Source organism: Simochromis diagramma, unplaced genomic scaffold (assembly GCF_900408965.1).
Source record: "Simochromis diagramma unplaced genomic scaffold, fSimDia1.1 OVJJ01000816.1, whole genome shotgun sequence".
NCBI lineage: Eukaryota > Metazoa > Chordata > Actinopteri > Cichliformes > Cichlidae > Simochromis > Simochromis diagramma.
In genome coordinates this window covers 9,416,353-9,433,743 of record NW_024386908.1, presented here as the reverse complement: position 1 = coordinate 9,433,743, position 17,391 = coordinate 9,416,353, and the positions used below count along the sequence as shown (strand labels likewise).

Sequence of the window (17,391 nt, the reverse complement as noted above, 5' to 3'; positions counted from 1 at the left end):
AAGCAGTTCATTTATATATAAGATTTATATATAATAGAAGTTCAGCACAGTGCCAATGAGCTGAAAAGAATGACCCCAATGAAACAAAACATCATCAGAACTACTCCATAGCATTCTATTGGCCTTTTGCAAGCTGTCAAAACATTCCCAAAGTTAACTTTACAGTTAAGGTTACCTGTAGTGTCTGATGCTGAGACAGCAGCAGATACGTGCTAATGTTGTGAAAGTCTAAAATGTAATCCTAACATGTCACACTGGTCCCAGCACCAGTGTGACATGTGTCTTGACACCCTGGTGATGGCTCTGTTCCATCTCAGAATATCAAATCTCCCCTGACCCCAGTTTTTGACCACAACTACATTTGCCTTAGTGGTTTTAGTATCCTCTCCTTATCCATAAGGATTTGCACTCTTCTCATTTGTCCTACTTATTATTTCACAGACCTTGGCATGTAACAGTATTAGGACAGATTTAGTATGATAGCTGTTTAGACAGCAAAGTTGCACTGCTATTATAGAACTCCACAAAGAGATCATTGTGCACCTTACGTTTATGATTTGCACTTTTCCACACATTCACATCACTCTTCAGGTACAACTTCAAATAGGTAGACCACAAAAGGCAAGTCTGTGCAAAGCACCATCCTTTAAAGTAAAGAAAGACAAAAAAAGTACTTAGATTTGTTCATACATCAGCATCACTCAGATGCTTCCTTCAGAAATCACAAATAGGGTAAGGGTGACAGGAGACAATGAGGGGAAAAGATACTCAAAATTGAATGCTTTTTGTCTATCCTCTTGGATAATGACAGTGAACGTTCAAGGATTCAAGCAGTTTATGAGCTACTTTAAGCTTTTCCTTAATATCCTCCACTTCAATGCAGCTCCCCTTTAAAGCTGCCTATTAAAGCTGATCATGAAGGCATGTCTGCCATTAAAATGGTCTCTTTTAGCTGTATTTGCCTGTGAGGGCGTTTTCCCTCTTCATTAAAATGACAACAATGATTCAGCCTATGCATATGCAAATACACAGAAATCGAGATAAAATTGCAGCAGGCATTATGCTTGCGTAGTGTGTCTGCATGCACAGACCTGGGCTTCACAAAAGATGGGATTTGAGACAGCAGCCATTGCTCTCGTCCCTTTAGACAGTCCAGATGTACTTGAGGACTTAAACCAAACAGAATTAATTTACCCATTTAGGATGGGAGCTCCTTCTGAGGATTAATTCTAACTTTCAATAGTGAGAAGGCAGATGCCTTGGCATGGACAGAAAACAGGCATGCAATGGTCTCAAAGGAGACAGTGATCAACATTATACTCCAAAAACTAATGTACATTGTTAAGGGGCTGTACACAATTACTCCAAATCCCTTTGGCACAATTTAATTTCAATGATAACCGTAAAGAGAAAGAAAAGTAGAGTCAAAGAGACACATGCCTTGAAGTGCACGTGATCCAGGACTGGCCAACTGACAAGATTATCCATATGAATTTACTTTTGAGACAAGTTAACATATAGAAACACTCAGTGTCTCTTTGAATAGCATAAAGGCGTTGAGAGAACATCAAAAAGATGAGAGTGACACGCTGTTTGCGACCACAGCTGAGGGAAAAGCTTGGTGCTGGCATAAATGAGTCTCTGAAGAGGACAAATGAGAAAAGGTCACTCATTAGGATGTGATCACAAAGGTTTTGTGAGGTTCCATAAAAGCAAACAAACCATGTTATCATTTCTCCACCTAAGGATAGAAATTTCAGCAATTTTCTCGAGCTATAGTTTGGTACAAAGGAAGAAAAGTGATGTGCCATTCATTTCTTTAGTGAATGGAAAAACATAAACTGTTTGATCATTAACTGTTGGAGTCTGGCACAATTCATCATACTTTCAAGTTGCAGGATCACTTCAAACAGACTTTGCACTCTCAGCAGAAAGTCAGAGACTTGGAAACTATGTGAAAACTGTGGAGAAAGGGATTCTTCTCAGATTATGCCCATTGAAAATACAAGAAAACGCAAATGTAGAAGCCATCTTATTGCATAATATGTGAAGTAACCCTCATTCTGTGACCCTAAGCCATATGCCAACATTTGAATTTGCATTGTCCATACTCATGAGGGCAAAGGAAGAAATCTCTGGGTGTTGATCAATCTAACGTGACCTTAGGCTTGTCATACCATTGTTACACTATCCAACCAACAGAGTGGCCCCTGTCTGTGAACACACAGACCCACGACTTCTGGCAGATCAGCAGTAACATTAACGCTGCATTACAACCGCATCTGTGGACATTATGAATAAGCAGTGATTCAAAGCAGCTGCATTCATTACGCAAACGTGATTAAAGTGCCGGACCCCTCGGGCATCCGGGGGCCTAATGATCCCACTCTGCTTTTGTTATTCATGTCGGCCGAGGGCATGCCACTAAGCGGTAGCCCTGGGTGTCTCCTTGCACCGAATGAGGTCTCATTAACAACAGGCCATTCACAAACCCTGCGTTCGTACTCAGCGCCCAGCCGTGGTAAATGAAAGAGACGAAGCGCTCCGGATGCCCGGGTCTACCCCTGCTGCAGATGGGCCTACCCGCTCTTCTGCATCATGATGTTGACGTCAACTTGTGTGTGTGACAAGATGACATATGTTACAGGGCATTCATCGCTGCCTGTTAAATTGCCCTCTCCGGATGCTCTATTCAGCCCCATCAGTGCAGCCTCCCTCAAGAGACTGGCAATATACATATTTACATAACGCTCTAATGCAATAAAACAAACGAACACACTCTTGTCTGTATGATATGAAGGGAGCTAGGAAAGAGAAATGAGAAAACTTTGTTGATTCCCCCCATTTAGCTCACAGTTAACAAACCTAATCTAAAAATGATGATTTTGACAAGTATGCAAATCCAAACCCTGATATAACTTGTTTACCTGTGTCATAGAGGTCCACTATATTTTCTTTCTCTCTCAGTGTTATATGACATGTTACATGGTTCTTCATAACAAATAATATGGGCATTAAAAACTTTGAAAATTTGTGTTTGGTTGATCATTCCTTGTTGTAACAATAAATCTTGTACTGTTGAAAAAGCCTGCTTATTTCCCCATTGCACCCATGAAAAACCTGCCAAATCTTCTCTCCCAATGCCAAACAGCTTATTCTGCAATTGATTCTTTTTTAGTGTCATTTATTGATATTAATGGTTTAAGTCTGAAGAAACTAGTTTATTCACTGGGGCCTCGGTAGTGAAAGAACAATACACAGCCTGGCACCTCCTTCTCATGCTGGTCACCAGCTTGGTTACACATTGCTGTGGGAAGGCATCCCATTCTTCAACCAGCATTTGGTGCAAGTCAGCCAATGTGGTCATGTTGGTCAGTCTGGCATGAACAGCACGCCTAAGCTGATCCCACAATTGTTCAATGAGGTTGAGGTCATGACTGTAGAGAGGCCTTTCCATCCTCTTGACTCACAAATTCTCGAGGTAGCCTCTGATAAAGCCCACTCTGTGGAGGAGAGCGTTGTCATCTTGGAGGATGAAGTTCAGTCCTGGACTGTGGAGATATTAGATTGCTACCGGTTACAGAATATCATGTGGATATCTCTTTGCATTGAGAGTGCTTCCAATGTTCACAACCCTTGTTTTTCCAGTGTAAGAGATGACCCCCCACACCATCACAATGCCCCTATCAAAATCTTTACCCTATGGTAAAGAAAACAGTTAGCATAGCATTCCCTGCATCTTCTCCACAATTTTACCCTAATCTGGACTCGTCTCTGAACATAATGGTCCTCCACATGTCCAAGCTCTGGGGCAAATTAGCCCAACAGTGAAGGGGCAGTCATGGTGGGTCTCCTAGCACACCTGATAGACCAGAGATGTGTGCAGTTTGTTCCAGATTGTCTGGTAAGAGCTGTCTGCGATATCATCCTGCAAGCACTGACTGCAAATCCATAGAAGATTCCTCTCCCTGTCAGCACTTACGATCTTGTAGGCAAACTGTCTCTTTCTGGTGTCGTCTTCTTGGGTTGCGCACTTCACGGTATGTCTTTGACGTCCCCTGCTATACTGAACATGGCCTTCAATTTGTAGACAAATAATGCTACAACTTGAACACCAGCTTGAAGTTGCCCTTTGACATGGGCCCTATCCAGATCAGTCAAATATGGAGCAGACACCAACTGACCGCTGTAGCAGGTGTCCATGCTGACAGGTGCTGCTAATTAAGCACCAATCAGGTACCTGATTGTCAGCACCTGGGGTACCAGAATCTCAAAACAACAGGAATTTTCCTTAGAAATGTGGCACTATTTATGGGGAAATAAACAGGCTTTGCAATGGTATATGATTTATTGCCAAGGAGCATTGTTACAACAATATAATAATAGACCAAAGACAATTTTTTAAGGAAAGTTCAGCTTGCCTAAAAATGAATCACTATGTTTTAAGCAGTTAACAGCTCTCTGCTAAGAGCACCACTATAGCACAGCATCTACTAGCAGACAAAACCATAAAAAAAAAATAAAAAAAATCTAATTCTACAAACATTGTCCTCCTATAGACATGACCCATGTACGCTGTGCTCCAGTATGCATTTTCAGGCCCATTCAAACTTCTGCATCTGGATTTTCCCCTCATGCTCTTTCTACCCCATCAGATGGATTCTGGATCACCCCTGTTGCTGACCAAGCACTAAATTATTCAGTTGAAAATAAGTCCACATTAAAAATGCATTGACTCACAAGAGTAAGACACTGTAGAACAAACTGCAGTACTAAACATGTACAAAGGGGATCAGTGTATTAGAGTTTTTTGTCATTTACATTCCTAATTTTCTATCAAGTACTTTCAGAAAACGAGTGACACACAGCACCTCTTTAAACAGACGGTGCTAACAAAGCAGTATGTCTATAAAGCGCTATATGTGGTATGTTCTCATTACATTGACTCTTCAGAATAACGTATGCAGTGAAGACATTAAATAGGAGTGCACCCAAAGTAGTGTCACTAAATGAGCATCAAAACTGAAATATAGTCACCATCTCACCTTCAGTTCTGTGACTCATGGTGTTGAATTATAACTAGACAGGTATTTTTGCAGAACACAATCATATCAAAGCAATGTAGGCCAATGACCTTTTGCTTATAAAATGTTACCAGTTCATCACGTTATCCTATTACACAGTGGTGTGAAATTCGGTCAAAACTGAATGTATGAATTCTTGAGTTATGGGGAAAACAATTAATTTTGAGAGGTCACAGTAACCTTGACCTTTGACTACCAAAATTAAATCAGTTCATCTTTGACTCAAAATAGATGTTGGTTTTTTTTGGGGGTTTTTTTTTTTTTTTTTTTTTTCACATTTAATGTTGTTCCCTCACAGCATTTAAAAAAAGACTGAATTCACAATAACTCCATCTTAAGTAAGTACATAGTGACAGAGGAGAGTAAAGACCCGCTTTTAATTAGGCTACTGTCTATATGTTGCAGCTGTTTACTGTCACTAGGGGAAAGTATCACCAACAACCTGTCTGTGGGCTAATCTTGCTTTTGATGTTGTTGGTCCTTGTCAGCTGCAGAGAAGAACGAAGAAGAACGAAAAAAAACAAATGTTAAAAACAATGAAAAGTGTCTTTGTACTGCAGCCGCCACCTGAGTTTCTGGTTCTGTTTATATCATGGAATTGTGGAAAACTGCCAATCGAAGACGATTTCCGACCCTCCATAAGATACTGGACAATCTGAAGACCATTTTCAGAAACAGATTCCCTCGACCTCACTGCCTGAGGGAACAAGACAGGAGGTCGTTTCTTACTGCTGCTATCAGACTATTTAACTCATCCACCTGGGTGAGACCCACATTACTGAAGAGGACTCTGTCACTTCTGTACGCCACAATGTATACTTGCACACCTGTGCCCTTATAACATCTTTTAATATCCAAGGAACATTAGGGTAATACTTGTGTCCTTTCATATTTGTATTATATTTATATCTCTGTATTTACCTACCTATATCTCTATTTCTACAATTCACTTAATTTCCCTCTGGGATTAATAAAGTTTATCCTTCTATTAGAACAATATAATAGAATATTCTAGAATATTTTTCATTTTTCGTCATTTTTGTTATGAACGTTACTCTCACTCCCTCCTCTGTTCTGGTCCACTTTTCAAACAGTTAGCATCTGACCTATGCAAAGCATCATCTATCAGCTGTATGCTCTTTGCTTCATTGGAAGACTGCAAGCAAGTATGTTTGCGTTGGTTGCACACCCCTTTACGTATAACAAACATTTATGGAAACTAACACAAAGTTTACCATAAAACAAGTACAAAAAGACTCGTGGTGGTGATGTGGTCATTGATTGGACCATTGATGTGCCACATTCTCACATACACACGCACACACACAACCAAACCAAACCTAGTCAAAAGAAACAAGTCTACACCTAAGACTATACCACAGCGATTGCACTGCTCTATTATTTTCATGCTCTTCTGACTAGAAAATATAGGGACATAAACAATCCTAAAGCCACAAGACAAAAGTAAAACTAAAATAATGATGACACAGTTAAAAGAACTGTATTTGATCTTGGTGGCTGGTATGTATAATCCCGCAAATAGGCCAGCGGTTTGAAAAGCAGATTCAAAAACTCAAATGTTAAACATTCATCAGGACAAAAAAAAAAAAAAAAAAAAAAAAAAAAAACTCTTTTACGGACACAGGATGGTAAAATATCAATTTTACATGTTTGGATCCCCAAAAAGTGATGAAATTGATAAGAACAATTTGCAAAATACTCTCTGTTCAGTGTGAAATCAACCATTATCAGAGCAGATAAAACTCCATAGTAATGGTAATATACCATATCAAATTATGGGTCCATGCAAGCGCTGATATGCTTGTAGGCAGTGTGCAACATTTTTTAGCAGTTCTTCAGCAATTATTATTCTCTTTTTAGTATCAGTCTGATGCATGTGCCATTTCCTTCAGCTTCCTGTGCTGTCTACACTTATCAGTGGCAGTTGCTTCGAAAACGCCAGTAAGAAAGTGCCAAATGTGCTAATATTCAAAGAATATTAAAAATCTGAGGATTCATGCAAGTATGCCAAAAAAATCTTGCTTCATGAGTATGACTGCACATTAAGAGGGATCAGCATGTATCAGCAAGTATCATTCATGCCGAAAATAAAGACAGACTACCATCGAGACACACTGTTCAAACCATCTCTGAAGGTTGCTGACAGGACCAGATTCCAGCTTTGCTGACTCTGAACCTTCAGGCCTCACATGGACCAGTAGGAGGGGGCTGGGCAGATGGAGGCCTCAGCAGCTTATTAAGCCAGCTTTAATGGCCTTGACCCTGGCCCACAACCCCCGAGAACAGTCCTGGAGGGAGAAAGGTCAAAGTTTGTATAACATTACAGAGTGAGGTGTGCGGTGTTTGGCAGATCTCCATTGTTGTATCGACTATAAAACAGATGGAATTCTGTTAACCAAGACTTTTCCAAGTTTCTCTCCTTGAAAATGTGCTTAAGCTTGCAATCAAAGCCAGCCAAGTTTGAGAGTAGCACATTCCTTGACCTTAGCCCACAGCTAAAAGTAATTACAATTCTATTTGTTTTTAAAGGTTTTTGCTTTTATAAGGCACACGGGAGAAGAAAGCAAAGGGGTGACGAATGGTTCTTGGCCAAGCCAGACCCAGACCTTGAGGTTACACGGCATGCATTTCAGAATACTTAACACCCATTTAGCCCTGCAATTATATATTTTGAATGAGAATACGTTAATGTACTCTACTTAGACTAAATTACTGTCACTGAATTTGACATTCAAGAAAAGATTTATATTTTAATAACTGCAAATGTGGGATGTTTCTCTGCACACTGCCTATGTCATCAGAAATCTTTACTAACTCATTTATGCAGATATCAATTTATCGACTCCTGCATGCCGTATCGTAGTTTTCATTGACTCAATGAATAGGATTTGGAAACCATAAAGTGGCAAAACACACCAATCTTCTAGAATATCCATCCTAATGTACAGTTTCATTACTACCCCTCCACTTCAAACACCACAGTTCTTGCACACTCACTTGCTCAGTCCCCACTATTTCCTGTACTCCTTTTCAGGGGTGTTGCAGGCGCCTGAAACAGAGGGCACAAGCAAAGCAATAAGGCCTGTTGTGAAACGGCTGTGGGATCAATGGGGGTTTTAAGGAGGCCGAACACGTAGCCACAGCTGGTCAATTAGAGCAAGGACAGCACAAGTACACACACATATACAAACAGTCAAAGTGGCTGGCCTTTAAAAACAGAGTTACTTTTCATACCTCGTCAGCTGTTTGTCCTCCAGCTTTAAATGAATCAGCATCTCGGATTCTTGATGTTTCAGTGGTTGCGGTGTGAAGGCTTGAATGTAAAAATAAATAAATAAATACAAATAGATTTGGATATATAGTCATGAAAAGAAAGTTTCACAGGAATCTGTGCAGTTGTATGAAAAACTAAATACACCCTCACTGCTTCCGTAGAAATAAGGGGGTAGGTAGCAGCTAGTTGCTGCTAATCTGATGTCCTGATGTCCTTTATAAAAGAACAAGTTTTGCCAGCATTCAAGTGTGTGTTAACAAAATGCCTCAGTATCGCCCAGATATAGCAAAGCTACATCTCAGACTCTATGGGCCCTTATTTAGCATGTTAAATGTTAAAGTTCATGACAGTACAACAAAAAAAAATCAAACTAATATGACTTTTTTTGGAGGGTTGCTTTATTATTAAGCATTGCATTTCGGCCTGTGGCCTTCATCAGGGTCATCAAGAACTATATTGTAGACGGCACTATAAATAGAAGACACCGAGTATACCTATCCACTAATCCACTCCAATTGCACGGAAGAAAAAGAAAATTGCACAACTTTTTTTCTTTAAAACCATTCAATTGTCTGCATGCAGTACATTTATCCACCAATGAAGCACCAACAAGGATGGGTTGGCCATATGGTTATGTGATATAAGGCCAAAATGGGGGGTTGCCAATGTCAAATCTAGATATGTTTGATAGAGTGCAAATTCAGGATGATGATTTGAGTTTTTCTCATCCAGTGTTACAAACATACACTATGAAAGGACTAAAGTATTTGAAAAGTACCAAACATACCTAGGTTTGACACTGGTAACTGTCCAGTTGGCCTTATAATCACATGACAATACCCCAGCCCATTCTTCTTAGTGTTTCATCGGTAGATAAATATAATGCATGTGGATTGGGTGTTTTTAAGCACACACACACACACACACACACACACACACACACACACACACGTTACTATTTAAAAAAAAATTCTGTACAATCACACATTTAATAAGGGGGTTAATGGACAACTATACTGCAACAGCAGAATGATCCCAATGATCCCACTTGCAATGGCCAAGTCAAAGTCCAGACCTCGACCTGATTAAATGCAGTGGTGGGACATTAAGAGAGCTGTGCATAAGCCAAAATTTCTCCACAATGATGTGTGAGACTGATAAAGTTATATGGAAAACCATTACGTTGAGTTATTGTTGCTAAAGGTGGTTCTACAAGCTACTGAATAATGCGTGTACTCATAACCCTGCACATGGACAAAACGCACTATGTAGACAACAGGTCAAGTAAGAGATCAGCAAAGAAGTGATGTGCACTGTAGCACTTTACCCAGCATGAAAACAGCAATTCCTGTTACTGAATTAGCATAAGAGGGGGGAAGAAAAAAAAACAAAATTCAGAAGACTAGTGAGTCAGACCTTAATGAAGCTCATTAAGTCAAAGAGAAAACATTGTGCCATTAAGTATGACAGAGTGAGTCGCTGGCATCAAAATATGCACTTCTCCCAAGCATTTAACCATGGGTTATTTGATTTAAAACAGGAAATGGCAGGTGAATCCATTACTCTGCTTTGTATTTCATCTTCATCATCACGAGTTAAGGTCGTGGTTCTAGTACACAGCTTGTAACTAATAGAATTTTCTCAAACATTGTGCAAACAGAATTTTAACTACGCTGAGGTTTAGTGAGCACTTATATGAAAATTTAGCTGGCTGGGATGAAACATAACAGTAAAGTTTAGTATACTCTTGTGATGATGCAAATGTGATGAGAGGTATCGCAAAGATTGTGAGATAATATTTACTAAAATAAGCTATGAATGAATGCTCAAACATTTTTTTTTATTATACGTGTACCCTTCTGTCCCCATTACTTTCTCCTAGACATGTTTTTTTGGCTAGTCAGGATCCAACCAGCATAGGTGCTGGAATACTGATGATAAAAGATGACAGTGTTGATAATCTGACCTTGTAACTCCCAGCAAGAGCAAACTAAGCCAAGTATAGCACAGAGTGAGGAGTGGAGATAAACCCTTGCATCTTATCGTGCATATTTCTTCTCTTTTTCTCATCGATTTCACCTTTTCTGATCGCTACCAGTCACTGCTATAAGGCTGACCTGCTCTAAAAGTTATGATTTTTGTCGTGGTGTTGAATCTTGCAATCCAAAAAACGGAGTTTGTATGACATGGGGCAACATGGCTATATCTCCATGTTTCTCAGCAAGCATTCACTGTACAACACAAGGTGACAGGTTCCCAATTATCTTGATCACAACAATCAGGACGCACAAAGACACAAAAGTACACCTGTGAGATACCCTTCTTTTTTTTCTTTTTTTTTTTAAATGTCAAAATATTTAGTCTCATATTTTCCCATCTATGAATGTCCTTCATATATTCACTTCTTTCCATTCTAATCTCTCCTCTCCACAGCTCTTGTCCTGTGTCTCAGCACAATACCTTTTGCTAGCGCAGAATATTGTAATGAGTCTATAAATGGGTTCATTACCTACACTACATTTCCAATTAAGCATGGGAACACATTGTGAAGGGAGAAGGAAATAGACACTTGAGAGACAGTCTACTGATAGTTCAGCCTCTTGCCTTTACATTTACTGCTTGTTTTTTCCTGTTATGTTTTTCTTGCCTTGATGATGATCTTCTCCATACTCTAGTTTCGTCTAACAACAAGCTGTGCCTGAAGAATAAGGGCAAAGTCTTGACTTGATTATTTGTAGTGAAAACACACCTGATGTCTTCCAAAGTTATATAAAGTAGTAATTGCTCTTTTTCAAATACTTGCACCAACTCTGTTTTGAAACTAATTCTTGTAATCAAAATACATAGTACAAGAAACAGTGAAGGGAGGGTGGAGGAAAGAGGAAGAGCAGATGATTAAAGTAAGACTGAAACATGTAGAAAGCAAAAACAGAGTCAAAACATATAATCAATACCAAGTCCCTTCATGGTTTCCATGTATATAAGATTGTGTAAATGTTCTCCCTCTGTTCCCCTTTCCCTCCAGCTGAATGTTGAGCACTTCCACTCTAATATCCCGTTAGATTACAAAGAGTATTCATCACTGACAACATCCTTCAGCGGCTCCCCCAGGAAGTCGGAACTACAAGAAGGAATCCTAGAGCAGCTACTGTACCTCTGAGCCAACCAATGACAGGAGGACTGTGAAGTTCTGTGATCACCTGGAAACCTTTGGCTGCAACATCAAAGCAAATGACTGATGCCGTATAATGCACCTAAAATTTTTCACATTTTTGTTTGTCAACACAACCACTGCTCCTGTTGGATTTCTTGTGTTCACTTTGAAATGTTTACATGTTCTTTGTAGGCTTTAAGACAGTTCTAAGAAAAAAAAAACATTTTTTAAAAAGGCCTGAGATTTCTGCAATTATGCTGCTTCATATGCTAACATTAAACTAACTAAGCTACCAATCAATTCATCTTCTACCACTTATCCGGGTCTAAACAGAAAAACCCAGCACTCCCCCTCTTCCTGGTGTTACATCCCCCAGGAGGATGTCTCTTCTCCCTACTAACTCTTTGTTTTGTCTAGGCTCCACCTCCTCCGTCCTGATTGGATGCCGCTCAGAGTCCAGATAATTGTTAATCAGCGGAGCACTACTTAAGGCCTGTGGAGCTGTGTTTCTGTGCCCTTTGGTCATTTTGATTGCCATACCTGTGCAGGCTTGCATGCCTTTGTGACTTTTATGTGCATTTTTGTTTTCATGTTCAGACTGCTTGTAGGGGAGAGCTGCCTTTTGTTTTGACATCCCATTTTCTCCAGTTTATGTGTTGTTAGGTAGGTTATGGTTATAGGTTGTATATTTTGTTTTCTTTGGAGTTAGGCAAGTTTCTTTTATTTTTACATCAGGGATGTTTTGTTTGTTATGTTGGCCTTGGCTCTCCCTGAAGTTATACCTCAGTCTGAACCCAAATCTCATCACCAGCATTAAATAAACCTTTTAAAGTTACCATCTTGGCTCCTCCTTCACTATCCACCTTTATGTTCGTCCCTTCACCCCCTAGACTAGCCAGGGGACGTAACACTGGCCCCACCTCCTCCAGTTCATCTAGGGGCACACCAAGACGATCCCAAGCCAGCCGAGAGACATCATCTCTGTAGCATGTCCTGGGTCTGCCCTGCAGCCTCTTCCCGGTAGGACATGCCCAGAATACCTTCACTAGGTGGTGTCCAGAAGGCATCCTAGTCAGATGCCCAAAAAAAATCTGAACTGGCTCCTTTTGAGTTGGGAGAGTAGCAGCTCTAGTCCGAGTCCCTCCTGAATGACTGAACTCTTCACCCTTTCTCCAAGGGAGAGCCAAGCCACCCTTGGGAAGAGGCTTATTTCTGCCATTCTGACTAAACTAGTTATAATATATTAAAGTAAGTACATCCAGAGTTGGTACAAGACACCTTTTTCAGAATTTTAACTTTTACAGCTGCACAAGTGATGCTTACAAATACTGTAAAGCTGTTAAATTGTATCTACAGTACGCATTCAACAGGTTCTTTAAGTACGTTAAAGGACTATAACCTACAATGAAAATGTAAATCTTATTTACATAAAAATATTGGTTTGTTTTTTTTAAACTAAGAAAAAAATTAACAGGAAGTCTATACTGAACATTGCATTGTCAAAGAAGAGCAGAACTACAATAATGTTATTTTTTACATTGAGTACACAACCATAGTGTATTGTGAGTGTTCAAGGTTATGATTGATACATTCCTTCATTTATCTATCACTAATGACAACTTAAAACAAAAATGCATTATCTGAAACAGAACACCAATTGGACTGTAAAATGCTACGGTGTTAAAGCAGATATAATCTACAGAAAGATAAGAGAGTGTAGATCTTGGAATCCTTTTACTCCAAGCTATAAGATGGGAGTAATCGCTGAATGTTCTTAGAGTGAAATATGAATGAAAGTGTCATATCATTCAGTGGCCATGACTCTGCAGAGCACCAGTGAAGTTTTTGCAGAGGTTGAGATTTGAGTTAATGCACAGTACTGCAGTGCCCCCTGCTGACCATAGAACACATTTCACCTGGGAGTTTAAGTGTTAAAACACTTCTCTGCCCCTGGAAAGTTCACTGGGAGAAAAGAATCTATGAAAGAATTTAATTAATATTCTATGAGTTGCTTTAGTCCAATACACAATGCCAAAGAGACTCAGAGCATACCAGTTACTCTGAGCATCTACATATGCACTGGCCATAAGTTTTTGCACTGTGATTCTTGAATTATATTGACTAGCAGACATTTTTAAATTAAACATTTACACCATTTTACACCATATTCTTAATGAAGGCTGCCAAAATAGTGCATCAGTTCACTGCTTTATGGGCCAGCATTACAACTGCACTGGTTGTACTGACAAAAAAATGAAAACATGCACATATCAGGTGACTAAATGAAGTGGCTGCACAATTTTCTTCCAGATAAAAATTAAAAAGACTGATATCTATTATGCTGTTTTCCAGAATTTCCATTCTTTATCTTTGCACTCTAGTACCGTGCCTTTTTATGATTCACAGTTCAAAATAAACATGAATCCACTTCAGTTATTTGTATAGCCCAATATAACATGTATGGGTTCAAAGGGCTTTTCTGGGGGTTAAGGAGGTTGATAAATATATTAAAAGAGATATTTAACAAATGAACAACCCATTAAAAATGCATATATGCACACCCACGAGTTTATAAACAGCTCATACATAAAAATAAATAATACATAAAGTCCCACAAAAAAAACAAGGAAAAATATAATGAAGAAGCAAACTTAGAAGTAGAAGAACTTTGCGCCGTATCTCCCAGACTACTGAATCGAGTCTCACCAGAACTGACAGTGGTATTATTATTAAGTGGAAATACTAGTTGAATACCAGATTTAAAGCATGTTTTTAACAGTTTCTTGAAATTGGCCTTACAGTCTACTTCTCTAATATTTTGAGGGAGAGGCTGTTTCAGAGTTTGTGGGTATAATGTGCAAAAGCTGCATCCCCAATTTTTTTCTGTGAGGAGTACTGCGTAGCTAACAGTTTGGCAGTGGAAGATCTAAGAAGGCAAACTCGGATGTAAAGTGATTAACTGTCAGACCATTTAAGATTTGTTTATATAAATAAAATATTTTTAAATCAATTCTGTAGGATTCTGGAAGCCAGTATCTGTTATTGGTTTCCATTAATGCCCTTGCAGCAGACTTCTGAATAAGCTACAGCTTACTGAACGTTGTTTTAGGAAGCCCTGCAAAAAGGATGTTGCAGTAATCCAGTCAAGTAGAAATGAAAATCATCTTATACTAGGCGTTGATGCAGCCCCTCAGGCTATGCAGTGTCTGAAACAGGTTACTGTAACTTCAAGCCAACTTTCTTCTAATTGGGTCCCCCTCATAAACAGAAAGTTTGAACAGCAGAAGGGTGAGGCTGCTGATACAAGGAAATATCTGATCTGTTTGGCATTATACAGAGTTGAGAGTATGAATGGTAACAACGTGCTTGTAAAGCGTCCACTACAAACAGCACAACCTTAAAATCTAACATCTGTAAATTGTACCTTTACACCAAAAGGCCCAAAGATGCAAAAGATCTAGTTTACTACAAGGTCATATAGCTTTTTCTGAGCAAATATAACAACTTACGTGAAGACGAACACATTCTTGGAACTATTGTTTCAGCTTTGAAAAAGAAAGTCAATAAAATGCAAAGGTGTTATTACTAAGTAATGCTGTAAACAATAGGTATACAGTAGGAGGTCTAGGGGAGAGAGAGTGATTTACCATCCCCGCCATCTTCTCGTCTTCGATAACTTGACCTCTCGACAAAGCTGGTGACGGTCCACACAATTACCTTCAATTATCTTCACTTCCAGCTCACCAATTACATCCATTATTGATTCCAGACCCCCAGGCTGTAAACCTTATCTATACCCAACCATAGCCCATGATAGAGAAAGTAGAATAGGGCCAAATAATAGCACCTTGCTTCTTCTACATTCTCCAGCTTTTCAGTCCATCTATGTGACATCATCACCTATTTCAAGGATATTGCTTCACACTGCAGTGCCCTTGAGAAACAACTTCTGTGAATGGCATAAAAATTATTTGTGAGCAGTTATGACTCTGCTAAAATGATCTATGCACCAGAGTGCAAGTTAGTTACCACAAAAAAATATGTTTAAATGACCTCCTGAGTCAGAAAACTGAATAAAAGTCCAGGCAAACAATATAGCTAAAGGCTGACTTTTTCACAAAGAAAATCCAACAAATTCTTCTTAAAATTTCAACGCATGTTGTGTGGAACAGCAAGGAAAACACACACACTTTTTCTTTCTATATAAAGATCCATTGTGAAGCTTTAGGAAACAATGAAAACACATGTCTGTCTGTAGAAAGCAAAGTAAGACAGAGAGGGATGACAGTGAGACAGCGAGGATTGAAGGTCAGCTACACAGTATGGAAGCTGTAAAACGCAGGATCACACTCTGCAGCTCTCCTGCCAGATTTTTTAATATGATACTTGCTGACATTTAGTGAGACACAAACATAAGCTGCTGTCATCACACACTAATGTAAAACATCCATCATCTTGAATACATGCCAGGGCACCTGCAGAGGGCCGTATCAATGATGCCCTACTGCCATCTCCTGTTACAACAAACTTGAAGAGCTCAGCTCCATGACTGATTTGTAATGCAACACTGCCCCCATGAGGACGTATGAAATTAAATATAAGTGCACGAGAAACTTGCCTCTTTATCCGTGTAGCTCACTCTCCCACCAGGTGTTTAAGACACCAACTGTGTTCAGGGTTGCAGTATCTTAAACTTCACTTTAATATCTGCCACTGATACAGAGAACGCTGCAGAAAGCTCAGAAGCACTGAATGGTTGGTATTAAAAACAACAAAGAAACCTAATTAATTTTTAACTTTATTTTTGAGTTGCACAAAAATGCTTTAATTCAAATTAATGAAAGATTTCTAACAAATAAAATACAAAAAGCTGCATGTTTACCCTGTAGCGTGCATCTTATAGGTTCATGTTTCAAGTTTTCTTACTTAAAATCGGCATAGCAAAACTCTTGACAGTGTAATCTGAATTCAAATTTTCTTCGATTTTATCACTGATCTGGGTGGATGATTTTCTGTAATCTGTGTTAACTGGTTCAAATGCTATCCTTCAGCTACTGCCCAATCTTGCTATGTTTCCGCGTAAAACTTTGCATAAGTCTCATAATTAAAGTTGTGCAAATTAGTTGTGTATTATTAGGGAAAGAAATAAACACGAGAAAATGAACGAGTAACAGCTTAGTCGACTAACCTCTTCGAAGAATCTATGTTCATTACAGAAAGCAGCCTGGCATCTCTATGTCACAGGACCACAGGAGTTGCTAATTACAGTAAATTGGAAATCTTGGTTTGGTCTAGCCTATTGTTGTTGGGGGGTTTTCTGTTGGTTTATTTTACTTGGTAATGATGGGGTCTGAGTAGGGGAGTAGCTTTTATTAACACAAAATAAAGATACTTTATTTTTTTTGTGGTTTCGTGTTTGTTTGTTGCCAAACCGGATTAGACCACTTTTGAATAACGACCATCTTCTGGCGCCTGCCGCCGTTGAATAGAAAGGGGCGTGGTTCGACAGGTCTTATGTGGCGTTCAATGAGTACAGGAAAAGTTAGTTTTCAGTGCAGAATCGTAAGCTATGGGCTTCATTGCAATGAAAAAAGGTCCGTGTTATATTAAACTGGACATTTAGTGACGTCCAGGTTTTCTAAACGTGGAAAATCAGCAAAAACTACTTAGTTTGATCTTTTATTTACTAAGATAAACTTTATGTTTCATATTTCCATGCCCTCATTCATTTTTAATTACTTTTCCCTCTCGAAAAAAACATAATAAAGGCTCTGAATATAGTACGTATTTATTTTCAACAGTTTTGTAGGGGTTCATTAAAAAAATCGAGAATTTAAAAACTGACATAATAAAAAGTG

At 39.0% G+C, this 17,391-nt stretch overlaps 2 long non-coding RNA genes across 2 annotated transcripts in view; both read right to left on the bottom strand.

Moving 5' to 3' along the window:
- LOC120735727 overlaps positions 1-17,314 on the bottom strand; it is a 92,452-nt gene extending 75,138 nt beyond the window's left edge. Inside the window, exons 1-3 of the long non-coding RNA XR_005696345.1 lie at positions 16,722-17,314; positions 8,340-8,418; positions 8,103-8,154 (exon numbers count right to left, since the gene is read on the bottom strand). This is a non-coding gene — a long non-coding RNA (uncharacterized LOC120735727). The remainder of the gene's footprint in view (positions 1-8,102; positions 8,155-8,339; positions 8,419-16,721) is intronic.
- On the bottom strand, positions 2,259-6,502 carry LOC120735728. The gene is made up of 2 exons (XR_005696346.1): positions 3,983-6,502; positions 2,259-3,551 (listed from the first exon to the last, which is right to left on the bottom strand). It is a non-coding gene; the product is annotated as an uncharacterized LOC120735728 (long non-coding RNA).
- Positions 17,315-17,391: the final 77 nt, after the last annotated feature.